A 17617-nucleotide genomic window follows, 5' to 3' on the forward strand; every position below is an offset into this window, starting at 1 on the left:
AACCCTTAATTTCAGTGGCACAAAGAATTGTGCATTGCATATTTATAAGCCAGCCACAGGACAAAAGAAAGCAATAAAGAATTAAACATTACATTCTCTTAAGGAATATTTTTTTCCAGTATTACATAAATATCTTTGTGCTTATCCATTTTCCTCTTGAAACCAAGTAACCCTTTGACATTTCAAAATGAAATAACTATACACACAAATTTATATAGAGGCTAGGATGACTTTGTTCTTTAGAACTAAGTGTAATTAACCACACTTGGCATACTATTCATTTGTCCTATGACCTTTGTAATTTAATTTCATGTTCTGAAAATATATGCTTCTAAATTTAGCCAAGAAAATGAGGGGATGTCATGGTTGCTTTGCTGGCTGTACATTACAGGGGATTGTACCTAGAAGAATTTTCAAATGTGGGTGTTTAAAAAATGTATGTTGTTTGTCTGCTTTAGCACGTAAAGTGAAAGTGAAAGTTGCTCAGTCGTGTCTGACTCTATGCAGTCCATGGAATTCTCCCGGCCAGAATACTGGAGTGGGTAGCCTTTCCCTTCTCTAGGGGATCTTCCCAACCCAGGGATCAAACCCAGGTCTCCCACATTACAGGCAGATTCTTTACCAGCTGAGCCACAAGGGGAACCCAAGAATACTGGAGTGGGTAGCCTATCCCTCCTCCAGGGGATCTTTTGGACCCAGGAATCGAACCGTGGTCTCCTGCATTGCAGGCAGATTCTTTACCAACTGAGCTATGATGGAACAGTTTAATAAAGGAGTTTGGATGAGCTAGTGACATTTTGTAAGAGTGACAAAAGACATAAGTAATCCATAAATCATTCATTTATTTTGCAACATTTTCTTGATTTCAGCAAAATTACTATGTTCTTGTTTTAAAAATAAAAAAATAGAGCCATATTTTATTTGTTTGTTTATTTATTTATTTAGGCCATGTTGCATGGCTTGCGAGATCTTAGTTCCCTTACCAGGGATTAAACCCAGGCCTAGGGCAGTGAAAACTCAGAATCCTAACCATTAGGCCTCCAGGGAATTCCCTATTATGTTCTTAAAGATTTTCATGTAATTTGTGGTCAACTGACAGTAATAACAAATTAAAAATAAAGTGCAATCTCATTCAAAATGTTTAAAATTTGAGTACATGTTATCAAAATGTAAGTTAAAATGAATGTACATTTTAAATTATAATTACTTAGAATATTTTCAAAAAGTGACTGTTTTAAACTATTTGTATTATCTGTTAAAATTAAAGTCAAAATGTGAAAATAATACATGAACACACCATTTTAAATAAAATTATTTAAATATAGTTGAACTTTTAAATTTAACTGAATATTTTATTAAATCTTAATAAATATATTTATAAATTTAAATGCTTGCAATCTTTGTGTTTAATATCCATCTGCTGCTGCTGCTGCTAAGTTGCTTCAGTCGTGTCTGACTCTGTGCGACCCCAGAGATGGCAGCCCACCAGGCTCCCCCGTCCCTGGGATTCTCCAGGCAAGAACACTGGAGTGGGTTGCCATTTCCTTCTCCAATGCATGAAAGTGAAAAGTGAAAGTGAAGTCGCTCAGTCGTGTCTGACCCTCAGCGACCCCATGGACTGCAGCCTTCCAGGCTCCTCCGTCCACACCTATCTAGTTATCAATATAAAGAATCAGTGTTATGTTTCACGCAGCTACGTCTACATATTTACATTTTAAAAGTAATATGAATGGTTTGCTTCTGTGAAATATTTTCAGTCACCTGTACAATTGTTACAACTGTCATATAATTCTCAAGTACCTCCAGGACTATGAGACAGAACACAAAGAGGAGAAAGAAAAGGGATTCTCAGCACCCCTGGATAATGATACTTCATTATCCAAGAATCTATTGCATTCATATTCTGAAAAGAAGGGTTTGACAACTTAATTCGTCTTTTCTTATCTAAGAGCTTCTGACACTCAAATCTTCCCAAAGTAGTTTTTATTTCTAATATGGGCAGCGCAACAACCCACAAACCTTTTATTTAGAAGACAGAGAGGAAGAGAGGTACAGAACCGGTCCTGTGAGTTCAGGATGGTGTTATCTCAAGGAGAAATGTTTAGCATCATGGGTTGCGCTGAGCCAGCATGAAGTGATGGATCTTGGGGAGTCGGGGGCAGAGGCCTTTCTTTGTTAGTGTGTGTGTGTGTGTGTGTGTGTGTGTGTGTGCACGTGCGCATGTGCTAAACACTGGGTGCAGCTCAGAGTGCTCTGTTGTTTGGGTCTCAGGGGAAAACTCAGAATAAATCATCTTAAAAACACCTCTGGTGTCAGAATTCAGAAGTATATATTTACATGATAGAGATCCTGCTTTAATTCAGTTCAGTTCAGTCACTCAGTTGTGTCCTACTCTTTACGACCCCATGAACCGCAGCACGCCAGGCCTCCCTGTCCATCACCAACTCCCGGAGTCCACCCAAACCCATGTCCATCGAGTTGGTGATGCCATCCAACCATCTCATCCTCTGCCATCCCCTTATCCTCCTTCCGTCAATCTTTCCCAGCATCAGGTTCTTTTCAAATGAGTCAGCTTTTCAAATGAGGTGGCCAAAGTATTGGAGTTTCAGCTTCAACATCAATCCTTCCAGTGAACACCCAGGACTGATCTCCTTTAGGATGGACTGGTTGGATCTCCTTGCAGTCCAAGGGACTCTCACGAGTCTTCTCCAACACCACAGTTCAAAAGCATCAATTCTTCTGCGCTCAGCTTTCTTTATAGTCCAACTCTCACATCCATACACGATCACTGCGAAAACCATAGCCTTGACTAGACAGACCTTTATTGTCAAAGTAATGTCTCTGCATTTTAATATGCTGTCTAGGTTGGTCATAACTTTCCTTCCAAGGAGTAAGCGTCTTTTAATTTCATGGCTGCAATCACCATCTGTAGTGATTTTGGAGCCCCAAAATATAAAGTCAGCCACTGTTTCCACTGTTTCCCCATCTATTTGCCATGAAGTGATGGGACCGGATGCCATGATCTTTGTTTTCTGAATGTGGAGCTTTAAGCCAACTTTTTCACTCTTCTCTTTCACTTTCATCAAGAGGCTCTTTATTTCTTCTTCACTTTCTGCCATAAGGGTGGTGTCACCTGCATATCTGAGGTTATTGATATTTTTCCCGGCAATCTTGATTCCAGCTTGTGCTTCTTCCAGCCCAGTGTTTCTCATGATGTACTCTGCATATAAGTTAAATAAGCAGGGTGACAATATACAGCCTTGATGTACTCCTTTTCCTATTTGGAACCAGTCTGTTGTTCCGTGTCCAGTTCTAACTGTTGCTTCCTGACCTGCATACAGGTTTCTCAAGAGGCAGGTCAGGTGGTCTGGTATTCCCATCTATTTCAGAATTTTCTACAGTGTATTATGATCCACACAGTCAAAGGCTTTGGCATAATCAATAAGGCAGAAATAGATTTTTTTTTCTGGAACTGTCTTGCTTTTTCGATGATCCAGCGGATGTTGGCAATTTGATCTCTGGTTCCTCTGCCTTTTCTAAAACCAGCTTGAACATCAGGAAGTTCACAGTTCACGTATTGCTGAAGCCTGGCTTGGAGAATTATGAGCATTATTTTACTAGCTGTGAAATGAGTGCAATTGTGCGATGATTTGAGCATTCTTTGGCATTGCCTTTCTTTGGGATTGGAATGAAAACTGACCTTTTCCAGTCCTGTGGCCACTGCTGAGTTTTCCAAATTTGCTGGCATATTGAGTGCAGCACTTTCACAGCATCATCTTTCAGGATTTGAAATAGCTCAACTGGAATTCCATCACCTCCACTAGCTTTGCTCGTAGTGATGCTTCCTAGGGCCCACTTGACTTCACATTCCAGGATGTCTGGCTCCAGGTGAGTGATCACACCATTGTGATTATCTGGTGAAGATCTATTTTGTACAGTTTTTCTGTGTATTCTTGCCACCTCCTCTTAATATCTTCTGCTTCTGTTAGGTCCCTATCATTTTTGTTCTTTACTGAGCCCATCTTTGCATGAAATGTTCCCTTGGTATCTCTAATTTTCTTGAAGAGATCTCTAGTCTTTCCCATTCTGCTGTTTTCCTCTATTTCTTTGCACTGATCTGAGGAAGGCTTTCTTATCTCTCCTTGCTATTCTTTGTAACTCTGCATTCAAATGGGTGTATCTTTCCTTTTCTCCTTTACTTTTCGCTTCCCTTCTTTTCACAGCTATTTGTAAGACCTCCTCAGACAGCCATTTTGCTTTTTTGGATTTCTTTTTCTTGGGGATGGTCTTTCATCAAGTTTGTGTGTGTGTGTGTGTGCGCGCGGGCGTGTGTGTGTGTGTGTGCGTGTGTGCACGTGCTTAACACTAGGTGCAGCTCAGAGTGCTCTGTCGTTTGGGTCTCGGGAAAACTCAGAATGAGTCATCTTAAAAACACCTCTGGTGTCAGAATTCAGAAGTACATATTTACATGATAAAGATCCTGCTTTAATTAGCAAATTACAAATAATATTTATGCTAAAAATCTACTTCCCATTGTGCTATGAGAACAGTTCTTTTTTCTTTTTCTTTTATACCCTCTTCCCCTTCTTTCTTTCCTTCTCTCTCGATCCTCTCTTTCTATCTCTCCCACTGCTCCCTATGTATTGACAGTGAAATCTAAACTGGTCTGGGATACATCAATCAATTTGCATTTTGAACTTGGTGACAGCATTCTGGTTTTTTTTTTTTAGCAGTCTTATTGAAATATTAATATAATCCACATACTATACATTTTTATCATTGTGTACTTGTCAATGTTTAAAAATTTATCAATTTCTTTCTTTAATGTCATGTGATTTTTTAAATTAAAGTATAAAGCTTGCTCCTTGGAAGAAAAGCTATGATCAACCTGGACAGAGTATTAAAATGCAGAGACATTACTTTGCTGACAAAGATCTGTATAGTCAAAGCTATGGTTTTTCCAATAGTCATGTACGGATGTGAGAGTTGGACCATAAAAAAGGCTGAGCACGAAGAACTGATGCTTTCGAACTGTGGCACTGGAGAAGACTCTTGAGAGTCCCTTGGACAGCAAAGAGATCATACCAGTCAATCCTAAAGGAAGTCAACCCTGAATATTCATTGGAAGGACTGACGCTGAAGCTCCTATACTTTGGCACCTGATGCAAATAGCCAATTCACTGGAAAAGACCCTGATGCTGGGAAAGATTGAAGGCAGTTTAAGGATGACAGAGGAAGAGATGGTTGGATGGCATGACTGACTCAATGGACATGAGTTTGAGCAAATTCTGGGAGATGGTGAAGGACAGGGAAGCCTGGTGAGCTACAGTCCGTGTGGTCACAAAGAGTTAGTCATGACTTAGTGACTAAACAACAACAACAACAATAGTTAATTTACAATGTTGTGTTAGCTGTGAGGGTTTTTGTGTGTGTTTATTTGCATAGTTGCTCAACCATCATCACCATCAACTTTCGAGTATTTTCATTATTCCAAAAGGAAACTGTGTAGCCATCAGCAGTCACTTCCTGTTTCCTCCCCAACTCCTCTCTCTCTATTCTTCACCCTTCCTTCTCATTCCCAGACCTAGACAACCACTAATCTACTTACATCTGTCTCCATGGATGAGCCTATTCTAGACATTTCACATAGCTGGCATCCTATAATATGTGGTCTTTCATGACTGGCTTCTTTCACTTAACAGTGTTTTCAAGGTTCACGGACATTGTAACATGTATCAAGACTTCATTCCCTTTTGCTGCTGGATAACATCCCATTATATGTATATACCACACTTTATTTAGCCATTCATCAGTTGATGGGCATTTCAATTGTTTCCAATGTATATTTGAGTTGTTTTCAGTTATTATGAATAATACTGCTATGAACACTCATGTACAAGTTTTTGTGTGGACTTAGGTTTTCGTTTCTCTTAAGTATATACATAGCAATGAAATTGCTGAGTCATATGGCAACTCTATGTTCAACATTGTGAGGAATTGCCAGACTGTTTTCCAAAGAGGCTATACCATCTTACATTCCCACTGAGGTAGGAGACAGATGGGCCTCTCGGCCGGACAGCTGATATTTGTCAAGTGGAGTAAAACTGAAGCTTTCGTTTTCCCCAGACACTCCAAGGACAAAGTTAATGGCAGGAGCTGAGCTCAGCTGAAGTAAAGAGATGAGATGACCACACCCAAGGTCAAAGAACACTTCCCAGTCTGTACATGTGCAGGAAGGCTCCTTGGGAGTCAAAAAGGTAGGGAGTGCCACCCCACAGTAAGTGTGGACATACTGCCACAGGCCTCTGCAGTGGGAGCCATCTTAGCAAAAAGTAGCACATGCATGTTGGGAAGGATTCCAGGACCACTCAGGTGTGAAAAGAGAAGTGAGATAATTGGCGAAAGATAAACAAATACCCAGAAGAACTGTCCTATATAAATAATTTAACTGCCTCTTTACTGTGTTCCTCCTCATTAGAGAGGACGCCCATGCCCTTTCTCTCGGGGTGTGTTTTTCTGCCTTGCTTCTGTCTTAAATAAACTGTTTTCTCTGTATACGCTCCCATTTCTTGTGCTCTATCTCTAATAAGAAACTTTGTACCTGCTTTTACTCATTGGAAAAGACCCTGATGCTGGGAAAGATTGAGGACAGAAGGAGAATAGAGCAACAGAGGATGAGATCGTTGGATGGCATCACTGATTCAGTGGACATGAACTTGGGGCAAACTCCTGGAGATAGTGAGGAACAGGAAGGCCTGGTGAGATGCAGTCGAAGGGGTTGCAGAGAGTCGGACACGACTTAGCAACTGAACAACAACACCTGTTTTAACAGTTTTTCCCTCCTTGAAACATTCTTGCTCTCAAACAGGGGCAAGGACCAGGGCCACTTTGCTTCTAGCTTCTAGCCCCTGGTAGTCTAGCGACTAGGATTCTTGGTTTTCCATACAGGCTACGCAGGTTCAAGTCCTGGGCAGGGAACCAAGATCTCTGTTCAGGACCGCCCACTGCTATTTCTCTGAGATCACCACCAGTAATACATGAAGGTTCTGGTTTCTACACAATCCTCATCAACATTCATTAGGGTCTATCTTTTTTATTATAACCATCCTAGTGAGTGGTAAGTGGTGTCTCATGGGGATTTTGCTTTGTATTTCCCTAATGGCTAATGAAGCTGATATTTCTTTTTAATCGACTTCCTGAAGAGAAAGAAAACAAAAATCTTTGTGAACACCTTCACTCAGTGCTGCACTCATAGTGTGAAGATAGAAACCAAATAATAGAACAAAAGTGTTGGAAGGGACCTTGACCCAGGGCAGGCTCCTGCTTGCAACCCAGCCCACCTGCAGTTCATCTACTGTCAGAAAGTTCTGATCTTTAGCATCTTTAGTGAGATCTTTTTTTTTTTTTTTTTTTCCAGGAAACTTTTTTCCTGAAAATTTTAGTTCCTGGTCCTAGCTTTGCTCTCTGAAGCCAGGTAAGCTCTCTGTTTACCCCAGGGTCCTTCTCCTTCCCTGACTCAACCCATCTACGTATTTTTAAAGACAAGCTTTGGCAGTCCACTAAGCTGTTGCCTTTTCCTTTTCTCTTTTGTGTTAATGAACACAGCCCGAGGCTGGTGTGCAGATATGGCCACTCTTTCAGTCTCAACAGCTCAGCAGAGATCCTGATGGAAAGCCTCTAAATCAGAAAGGTGCAGACCAAAATCTGGGCAGAGGGGACATATGTAGCTTGAAGAAACATTCTGAAATCACCTTGGTTTGTTTTTAGTTACTATTTCTCCTTTGAAGTTTCAAATAGCTTTTAGAGGTAATGTGTGACATTTGGGCTTCCATTGTGTCTCAGCAGATAAAGAACACTCCTGCCAATGCAGGAGATGTAAGACACATACATTCCATCCTGGGGTCTGGAAGATCCCCTGGGGGAGGTACATGGCAACCGACTACTGTGTTCTTCCCTGGAAAATCCCACGGACAGAGAAGTCTGGTGGCTACGGTTCATGGGTTCCCCAAGAATCGGACATGACTTACCGACTGAGCACACACCCACACTTGTAACTTCCATGTTTTACTGAAGGGGAACAAAGGTTAAAAGGCACTGAGGATGTAGTCTGAAAGAATGAACTGGTCCTCCTGCCTTCGGTATAAAAAAAGGTATTGAGATGGCTAAAAAGCTCATTTGAGTTTTTCCATAAGAAGTTATACAAAAACCTGAACAAAATTTTTGGCCAATCCAATATTTGTGCTCCTTTCCCTCAACCTGGCACACGATGAAAAGGCACCTGTGATGGCTGCACAAGCGTGTGACTATACGTGTGAGTCAGATAAGTATACAGGTAAGTACACCTATCTGTGTGTTGGCTCCAGGCAGTTGGTCCCCCAGGTGTTTAGGTCTCTCTCTTGAGACTGCTTTTAATCTGACTCTGGAACTCTGTGAGCAGAATGTCCTAAGCTAATTTCCCTTGTTTCATATTTCTAACCCCCATTCTTCCTCATCCAAACTGATACATTTTCTCTGGAAGACACTGTGCCCCCCTTCTCCCTTTCTTAGAGAGTCCTCATCTTTCTCTTGTTCTTTGCCACCACCTTGGGAGACCAGACTGTTGCACTGGTCTCCCCTCTCTGCTCCTCAGGCTCTAGTCTTTCTACTCTGCCATCGCCAACAGCTATCACACTGCTTTTCTGGAAGCACTGGATCCCCTACCCCGACCTCCAACTCCATAGCTCGCAATGAAATTAGAAGCCACCCTTTAGAATCTGAACTTCTCACTTTGAGCGGGGGGTGTGTCTTTCTCTCTTGACATGGCTCTAGTCCAGTGACCTAGCAGCTACAAGTGCCCTTCATGGGTGGGTGACTGAATCCCAGGAATAGCTCATGGAATTCCTTCATTTTCCTGGAATGCATGGAACTGATGCTCCTCTCAAAACGGTTTTTTCTGGGTCTGGTCCCTCTAGCTGGAAACCTCTTCCAAGTGTGCTCCCCTGAGTTCACTCCTTTTCATGATTCAGATGTCAGCTCAGAGAGCACTTCCTCTGCGCTACCTTTCCTGGCGGCCCCCTAAGGGAACTTGGTAACAAAAAGGATTTTTTCTGCTTTGTTCATTGCGGTATTTCCAGCACCCAGAACAGTGCTGGCAGACAGCAGGTGCTTGATAAACACTTGCTAAATTAATGAAATAAAGCAGCCTCTACATAAAGCACTAGGTTGCAAAAGTTCTCCCATTCTGTGTTGGGCAAGAAAGAAACTGAGGGATGAACAAAGAAAGGAGGAATCAATAAGAGAAAAGAGGGACAGAGCTCCTTGAACAGCAGAGGACAAACCAGGATAGCTGGAGAGAAAATAGAGCACAGAGTTCAAGGCCTGCCCTTCACTTTCTCTGATATGGAGAATGCTTTCTGCTATGATTAAAGGAAAAACAAGATTTACCTTGCAGAAAAGGACATTTTAGAAGAAACCAGGAAAAGAAATAATCCTTTCTCACATCCCTCTTGCCTCCTCCTCTGATTTTCCAGTTTTCATCACCAAAGTTAAAAATGGGTATATATGTATATTTGGGAGTGTTAATCACTCAGTCATGTCTGATTCTTTCGTGAAACCATGGACTGTGGCCCGCCTGGCTTCTCTGTCCATGGAATTCTCCAATCAATGGGTAGCCATTAACGGGTAGCCAAACTGGAATGGGTACCATTTCTGTCCTTTATCGAGCCCATCTTTGCATGAAATGTTCCCTTCGTATCTCTAATTTTCTTGAAGAGATCTCTAGTCTTTCCCATTCTATTGTTTTCCTCCATTTCTTTGCATTGATCTGAGGAAGGCTTTCTTATCTCTCCTTGCTATTCTTTGGAACTCTGCATTCAGATGCTTGTATCTTTCCTTTTCTCCTTTGCTTTTCGCTTCTCTTCTTTTCACAGCTATTTGTAAGGCCTCCTCAGATAGCCATTTTGCTTTTTTGCATTTCTTTTCCATGGGGATGGTTTTGATCCCTGTCTCCTGTACAATGTCACGAACCTCATCCATAGTTAATCAGGTACTCTGTTTATCAGATCTAGTCCCTTAAATCTATTTCTCACCTCTACTGTATAATCATAAGGAATTTGATCTAGGTCATACCTGAATGATCTAGTGGTTTTCCCTACTTTCTTCAATTTAAGTCGAATTTGGCAATAAGGAGTTTATGATCTGAGCCACAGTCAACTCCCGGTCTTGTTTTTGCTGACTGTATAGAGCTTCTCCCATCTTTGGCTGCAAAGAATATAATCAATCTGATTTCGGTGTTGACCATCTGGTTTTGTCCATGTGTAGAGTCTTCTCTTGTGCTGTTGGAAGAGGGTGTTTGCTATGACCAGTGCATTCTCTTGGCAAAACTCTATTAGTCTTTGCCCTGCTTCATTCCATATTCCAAGGCCAAATTTGCCTGTTACCCCAGGTGTTTCTTGACTTCCTACTTTTGCATTCCAGTCCCCTATAATGAAAAGGACATCTATTTTGGGTGTTAGTTCTAAAAGGTCTTGTAGGTCTTCATAGAACCGTTCAACTTCAGCTTCTTCAGTGTTACTGGTTGGGGCATAGGCTTGGATTACTGTGATATTGAATGGTTTGCCTTGGAAACGAACAGAGATCATTCTGTCGTTTTTGAGATTGCATCCAAGTACTGCATTTCGGACTCTTTTGTTGACCATGATGGCTACTCCATTTCTCCTAAGAGATTCCTGCCCACAGTAGTAGATATAATGGTCATTTGAGTTAAATTCACCCATTCCAGTCCATTTTAGTTCTCTGATTCCTAGAATGTTGACATTCACTCTTGCCATCTCCTGTTTGACCACTTCCAATTTGCCTTGACCTAACATTCCAGGTTCCTATGCAATATTGCTCTTTACAGCATCGGACCTTGCTTCTATCACCAGTCACATCCACAACTGGGTATTGTTTTTGCTTTGGCTCCATCCCTTCATTCTTTCTGGAGTTATTTCTCCACTGATCTCCAGTAGCATATTGGGCACCTACCGACCTGGGGAGTCCCTCTTTCAGTATCCTATCATTTTGCTTTTCATACTGTTCATGGGGTTCTCAAGGCAAGAATACTGAAGTGGTTTGCCATTCTCTTCTCCAGTGGACCACATTCTGTCAGATGCGACACATTATGTCACATTTCATGCAAAGATGGGCTCGATAAAGGACAGAAATTGTAGGGACCTAACAAAAGCAGAAGATATTAAGAAGAGGTGGCAAGAATACACAGAAGAACTGTACAAAAAAGATCTTCACAACCAAGATAATCACGATGGTGTGATCACTCACCTAGAGCCAGACATCCTGGAATGTGAAGTCAAGTGGGCCTTAGAAAGCATCACTATGAGCAAAGCTAGTGGAGGTGATGGAATTCCAGAGGAGCTATTTCAAATCCTGGAAGATGATGCTGTGAAATGCTGCACTCAATATGCCAGCAAATTTGGAAAACTCAGCAGTGGCCACAGGACTGGAAAAGGTCAGTTTTCATTCCAATCCCAAAGAAAGGCAATGCCAAAGAATGCTCAAACGACCGCACAATTGCACTCATCTCAGTTCAGTTCAGTTCAGTTCAGTCGCTCATTCGTGTCTGACTCTTTGCGACCCCATGAATCGCAGCACGCCAGGCCTCCCTGTCCATCACCAACTCCCAGAGTTCACCCAGACCCACGTCCATCGAGTCAGTGATACCATCCAGCCATCCCATCCTCTGTCATCCCCTTCTCCTCCTGCTCCCAATCCCTCCCAGCATCAGAGTCTTTTCCAATGAGTCAACTCTTCGCATGAGGTGGCCAAAGTACTGGAGTTTCAGCTTTAGCATCATTCCTTCCAAAGAAATCCCAGGGCTGATCTCCTTCAGAATGGACTGGTTGGATCTCCTTGCAGTCCAAGGGACTCTCAAGAGTCTTCTCCAACACCACAGTTCAAAAGCATCAATTCTTCAGTGCTCAGCCTTCTTCACAGTCCAACTCTCACATCCATACATGACCACAGGAAAAACCATAGCCCTGACTAGATGAACCTTTGTTGGCAAAGTAATGTCTCTGCTTTTGAATATGCTATCTAGGTTGGTCATAACTTTCCTTCCAAGGAGTAAGTGTCTTTTAATTTCATGGCTGCAATCACCATCTGCAGTGATTTTGGAGCCCAAAAAAATAAAGTCTGCCACTGTTTCCACTGTTTCCCCATCTGTTTCCCATGAAGTGATAGGACCGGATGCCATGATCTTTGTTTTCTGAATGTTGAGCTTTAAGCTAACTTTTTCAGTCTCCACTTTCACTTTCATCAAGAGGCTTTTGAGTTCCTCTTCACTTTCTGCCATAAGGGTGGTGTCATCTGCATATCTGAGGTTACTGATATATCTCCCAGCAATCTTGATTCCAGCTTGTGCTTCTTTCAGCCCACCATTTCTCATGATGTACTCTACGTATAAGTTAAATAAGCAGGGTGACAATATACAGCCTTGACGTACTTCTTTTCCTATTTGGAACCAGTCTGTTGTTCCATGTCCAGTTCTAACTATTGCTTCCTGACCTGTATACAAATTTCTCAAGAGGCAGATGAGGTGGTCTGGTATTCCCATCTCTTTCAGAATTTTCCACAGTTTATTGTGATCCACACAGTCAAAGGCTTTGGCATAGTCAATAAAGCAGAAATAGATGCTTTTCTGGAACTCTCTTCCTTTTTCCAGGATCCAGCGGATGTTGGCAATTTGATCTCTGGTTCCTCTGCCTTTTCTAAAACCAGCTTGAACATCAGGAAGTTCACGGTTCACGTATTGCTGAAGCCTGGCTTGGAGAATTTTGAGCATTACTTTACTAGCGTGTGAGATGAGTGCAATTGTGCAGTAGTTTGAGCATTCTTTGGCATTGCCTTTCTTTGGGATTGGAATGAAAACTGACCTTTTCCAGTCCTGTGGCCACTGCTGAGTTTTCCAAATTTGCTGGCATATTGAGTGCAGGACTTTCACAGCATCATCTTTCAGGATTTGAAATAGCTCCTCTGGAATTCCATCACCTCCACTAGCTTTGCTTATAGTGATGCTTTCTAAGGCCCACTTGACTTCACATTCCAGGATGTCTGGCTCTAGGTGAGTGATCACACCATCGTGATTATCTTGGTTGTGAAGATCTTTTTTGTACAGTTCTTCTGTGTATTCTTGTCACCTCTTCTTAATATCTTCTGCTTCTCTTAGGTCCATACAATTTCTGTCCTTTATCGAGCCCATCTTTGCATGAAATGTTCCCTTGGTATCTCTAATTTTCTTGAAGAGATCTCTAGTCTTTCCCATTCTGTTGTTTTCCTCTATTTCTTTGCATTGATCGCTGAAGAAGGCTTTCTTATCTTTTCTTGCTATTCTTTGGAACTCTGCATTCAGATGCTTATATCTTTTCTCCTTTGCTTTTTGCTTCTCATGCTAGTAAAGTAATGCTCATAATTCTCCAAGCCAGGCTTCAGCAATACATGAACCATGAACTTCCAGATGTTCAAGCTGGTTTTAGAAAAGGCAGAGGAACCAGAGATCAAATTGACAACATCTGCTGGATCCTGGAAAAAGGAAGAGAGTTCCAGAAAAGCATCTATTTCTGCTTTATTGACTATGCCAAAGCCTTTGACTGTGTGGATCACAATAAACTGTGGAAAATTCTGAAAGAGATGGGAATACCAGACCACCTGAACTGCCTTTTGAGAAACCTATATGCAGGTCAGGAAGCAATAGTTAGAACTGGACATGGAACAACAGACTGGTTCCAAATAGGAAAAGAAGTACATCAAGGCTGTATATTGTCACCCTGCTTATTTAACTTATATGCAGAGTACATCATGAGAAATGCTGGGCTGGTAGAAGTACAAGCTGGAATCAAGATTTCCAGGAGAAATATCAATAACCTCAGATATGCAGATGACACCACCCTTATGGCAGAAAGTGAAGAGGAACTCAAAAGCCTCTTGATGAAAGTGAAAGTGGAGAGTGAAAAAGTTGGCTTAAAGCTCAACGTTCAGAAAACAAAGATCATGGTATCTGGTCCCATCACTTCATGGGAAACAGATGGGGAAACAGTGGAAACAGTGTCAGACTTCATTTTTTTGGGCTCCAAAATCACTGAGGATGGTGATTGCAGCCATGAAATTAAAAGACACTTACTCCTTGGAAGGAAAGTTATGACCAACTAGATAGCATATTCGGAGAAGGCAATGGCACCCCACTCTAGTACTCCTGCCTGGAAAATCCCATGGATGTCCAAAAGACTGTTCTATACATCTGTGTCTCTTTTGCTGTCTCACATACAGGGTTGTTGTTACCATCTTTCTAAATTCCATATATGTGCGTTAGTATACTGTATTGGTGCTTTTCTTTCTGGCTTACTTCACTCTGTATAATAGGCTCCAGTTTCATCCACCTCATTAGAACTGATTCAAATGTATTCTTTTTAATGGCTGAGTAATACTCCATTGTGTTTATGTACCACAGCTTTCTTATCCATTCATCTGCTGATGGACATCTAGGTTGCTTCCATGTCCTGGCTATTATAAACAGTGCTGTGATGAACATTGGGGTACACGTGTCTCTTTCAATTCTGGTTTCCTCGGTGTGTATGCTTGGGGCTGGTGCACTGGGACGACCCAGAGGGATGGTACAGGGAGGGAGGAGGGAGGGGGGTTCGGGATGGGGAACACGTGTATACCTGTGGCGGATTCATGTTCAGTTCAGTTCAGTCTCTCAGTCGTATCCGACTCTTTGTGACCCCATGAATCGCAGCACACCAGGCCTCCCTGTCCATCACCAACTCCCGGAGTTCACTCATGTATGGCAAAACCAATACAATATTGTAGAGTAATTAACCTCCAATTGAAATAAATATATTTATATTAAAAAAACCTATGTACAAGGAATAAATAGAGCTTAAGAAAAATGAACAGTGATAATAGATAGATGCCATTTTAAGAAATGGCTAACTTCATTTAACTATCTCTTTCTGTAATACCAAATTCTTATTTTGAAAATCCTTTGACAATATTTTTGTTTTATATGTTTTCCTTAAAAATCTTACGCATGTATGTATTTCTGTTTATTAAAATTGTTTTCTTTGTCCTTAAAAAAAAAAAAAAACCCCATGGACGGAGGAGCCTGGAAGGCTGCAGTTCATGGGGTTGCTAGGAGTCGAACACGACTGAGCAACTTCACTTTCGCTTTTCACTTTCATGCACTGGAAAAGGAAATGGCAACCCACTCCAGTGTTCTTGCCTGGAGGATCCCAGGGATGGGGGAGCCTGGTGGGCTGCCATCTATGGGGTCACACAGAGTCGGACATGACTGAAGTGACTTAGCAGCAGCAGATAACATATTAAAAAGCAGAGACATTACTTTGCCAACAAAGGTCCATCTAGTCAAAGCTATGGTTTTTCCAGTGGTCATGTATGGATGTGAGAGTTGGACTGTGAAGAAAGCTGAACGCTGAAGAATTGATGCTTTTGAACTGTGATGTTGGAGAAAATCTTGAGAGTCCCTTGGACTGCAAGGAGATCCAACCAGTCCATTCTAAAGATCAGTCCTGGGTGTTCATTGGAAGGACTGATGCTAAAGCTGAAACTCCAGTACTTTGGCCACCTCATGTGAAGAAATGACTCATTGGAAAAAACTCTGATGCTGGGAGGGATTGAGGGCAGGAGGAGAAGGGGATGAGGATGAGATGGCTGGGTGGCATCACCAACTCGATGGACATGAGTTTGAGTGAACTCCGGGAGTTGGTGATGGACAGGGAGGCCTGGCATGCTGCGGTTCATGGGGTCGCAAAGAGTTGGACACGACTGAGAGACAGAACTGAACTGATACTGGAATGCGTAGGCATTCTCTTCTCAAGGGGATCTTCCCGACCCAGGGACTTAGCCCATGTCTCCCGCATTGCAGTCAGATTCTTTACTGTCTGAGCCGGATAAGCACCAATTCCTACCACATATTAGATAATTTCTTCCTTTAAAGTATCAGCAAAAAATGGGGTCTGAATTCAAAGGCCACAAATTATCTAAATCATCTGAAATTTTAAAAAGCAATTCCTTGTCAAGTGTGCCTTACTTAGTGAAACTTTTGGGCTGCTCTTTGAGGTGTTTTCCTCGCGATTGACTGACAATATATAAAGAAACTGACAATAAATAAAAGACGATCGTAGCTCAGAACCCCGTTGTGCAACTATCCTGGATCAGACTGGATCTTCTGCTTCCTTTGGCAACTGAGATCAGATGGATGCATTAGGTCATGACATTAATATGAAATTGCTTCCACACTTGTTTTTGTTTTTCCTTTTTTACCCTCTTTTTATTACATGTAGCAAGTCAGATTGTAATTTTGGAAGTGAGGAACCAAGGAGGCCTGCTGGCACTCTGAGGCTGAGCAATGCTGCTGGTTTTGTTTGGACCTTTCCATGACAGCCAGAGGGTATCAGCCACATGATTGTTTAATGTGTGTCATCGTCCAGGGTGAAAATGACATCACCAGAGAGAAGTACTCTGGGATTTTGCAAATCTGCAGTGCAGGACTTGCCAGAGAAAATGAAACCATAACTCTTTCAGTCCTCTCACCCCTGTGTAAGTAAATATTCTTTTTCTAGTGGCTTTGGTTTTATGCTGAAGAGGAACTTGGTCTAATTCTTCCTGGTACATGAAAGTGTAAAAGAAACAAAGATATCATCAGTGTAATTGTCCAGTGTGTTAGACTTCCATACAATGCTACATTTTCTTACCTCTCTGGATTTTGGTGCCTTACCTTTCCTCTCTCTGGCATGTTCTTCTCCCTGCCCTCTCCCTTTGTCTTTCTGGTGAACTCCTACTTATCCTTTAAAAACATTTCCAATGATTCCTCCTAGGTCAACTTTAAGTACATTTGCATTTAGAGTTGTTACACCTACCTGATGAATTAACACTTTTATCACAATGTAGTGGCTCACTTTATCCCTAATAATACTTTTTTGTTTTAAACTCATTTGTCTGATACAATAACCACATTACCTTTTTTTTTTTTTTTGGTGAGTATTTGACAGCTCTATATTCTTTCATGCTTTTTTCTGTCCTTTTGGATCCTTACAGTTTAATAAGTCTCTTCTAAAATATATTTGGATTTATAATACTTTTCAGTCTAATACTTTCTCTAGTTTTAATAGGTCAGTTTAGTCCATTCACATTTAGTGGTTACTGACATATTTGGATTTATTTCTATCATCTCATTCTGTGCTTCCTATGTGTAATGCTTTTTCTCTCCCACCTTTTCTAATGTTAAACTTTGTGATTCTTCCTTTTTCATAAACATGTTTCCTGGGCTACTTATATATGATTGAACCAGCAGGTTTCTGTCTTGTTACTTTGAGTTTCTTCTAGGTAGGCAAATGAGAAGATTCTAGAGGATATTGGTAATTACTCATCAGAAAAGAAAAATAGCTAAGAGGTGATATAGTAAAGAACTTTGTTTCTTAAAAATTCGCACTGGTACTAAAGCAGTTTAGCAGCCAATTAGCTAGTTTTCAAAATGATGAGTCAACATAGTGTGCAATGCTGACTAGAGAAAGGTGGAATCTGTGTAGGGTAAATGCTTCCAATCTGAGGATGGTACCTAAGGGGC

This window comes from Bubalus kerabau, chromosome 11, assembly GCF_029407905.1.
Source record: "Bubalus kerabau isolate K-KA32 ecotype Philippines breed swamp buffalo chromosome 11, PCC_UOA_SB_1v2, whole genome shotgun sequence".
Lineage (NCBI taxonomy): Eukaryota > Metazoa > Chordata > Mammalia > Artiodactyla > Bovidae > Bubalus > Bubalus kerabau.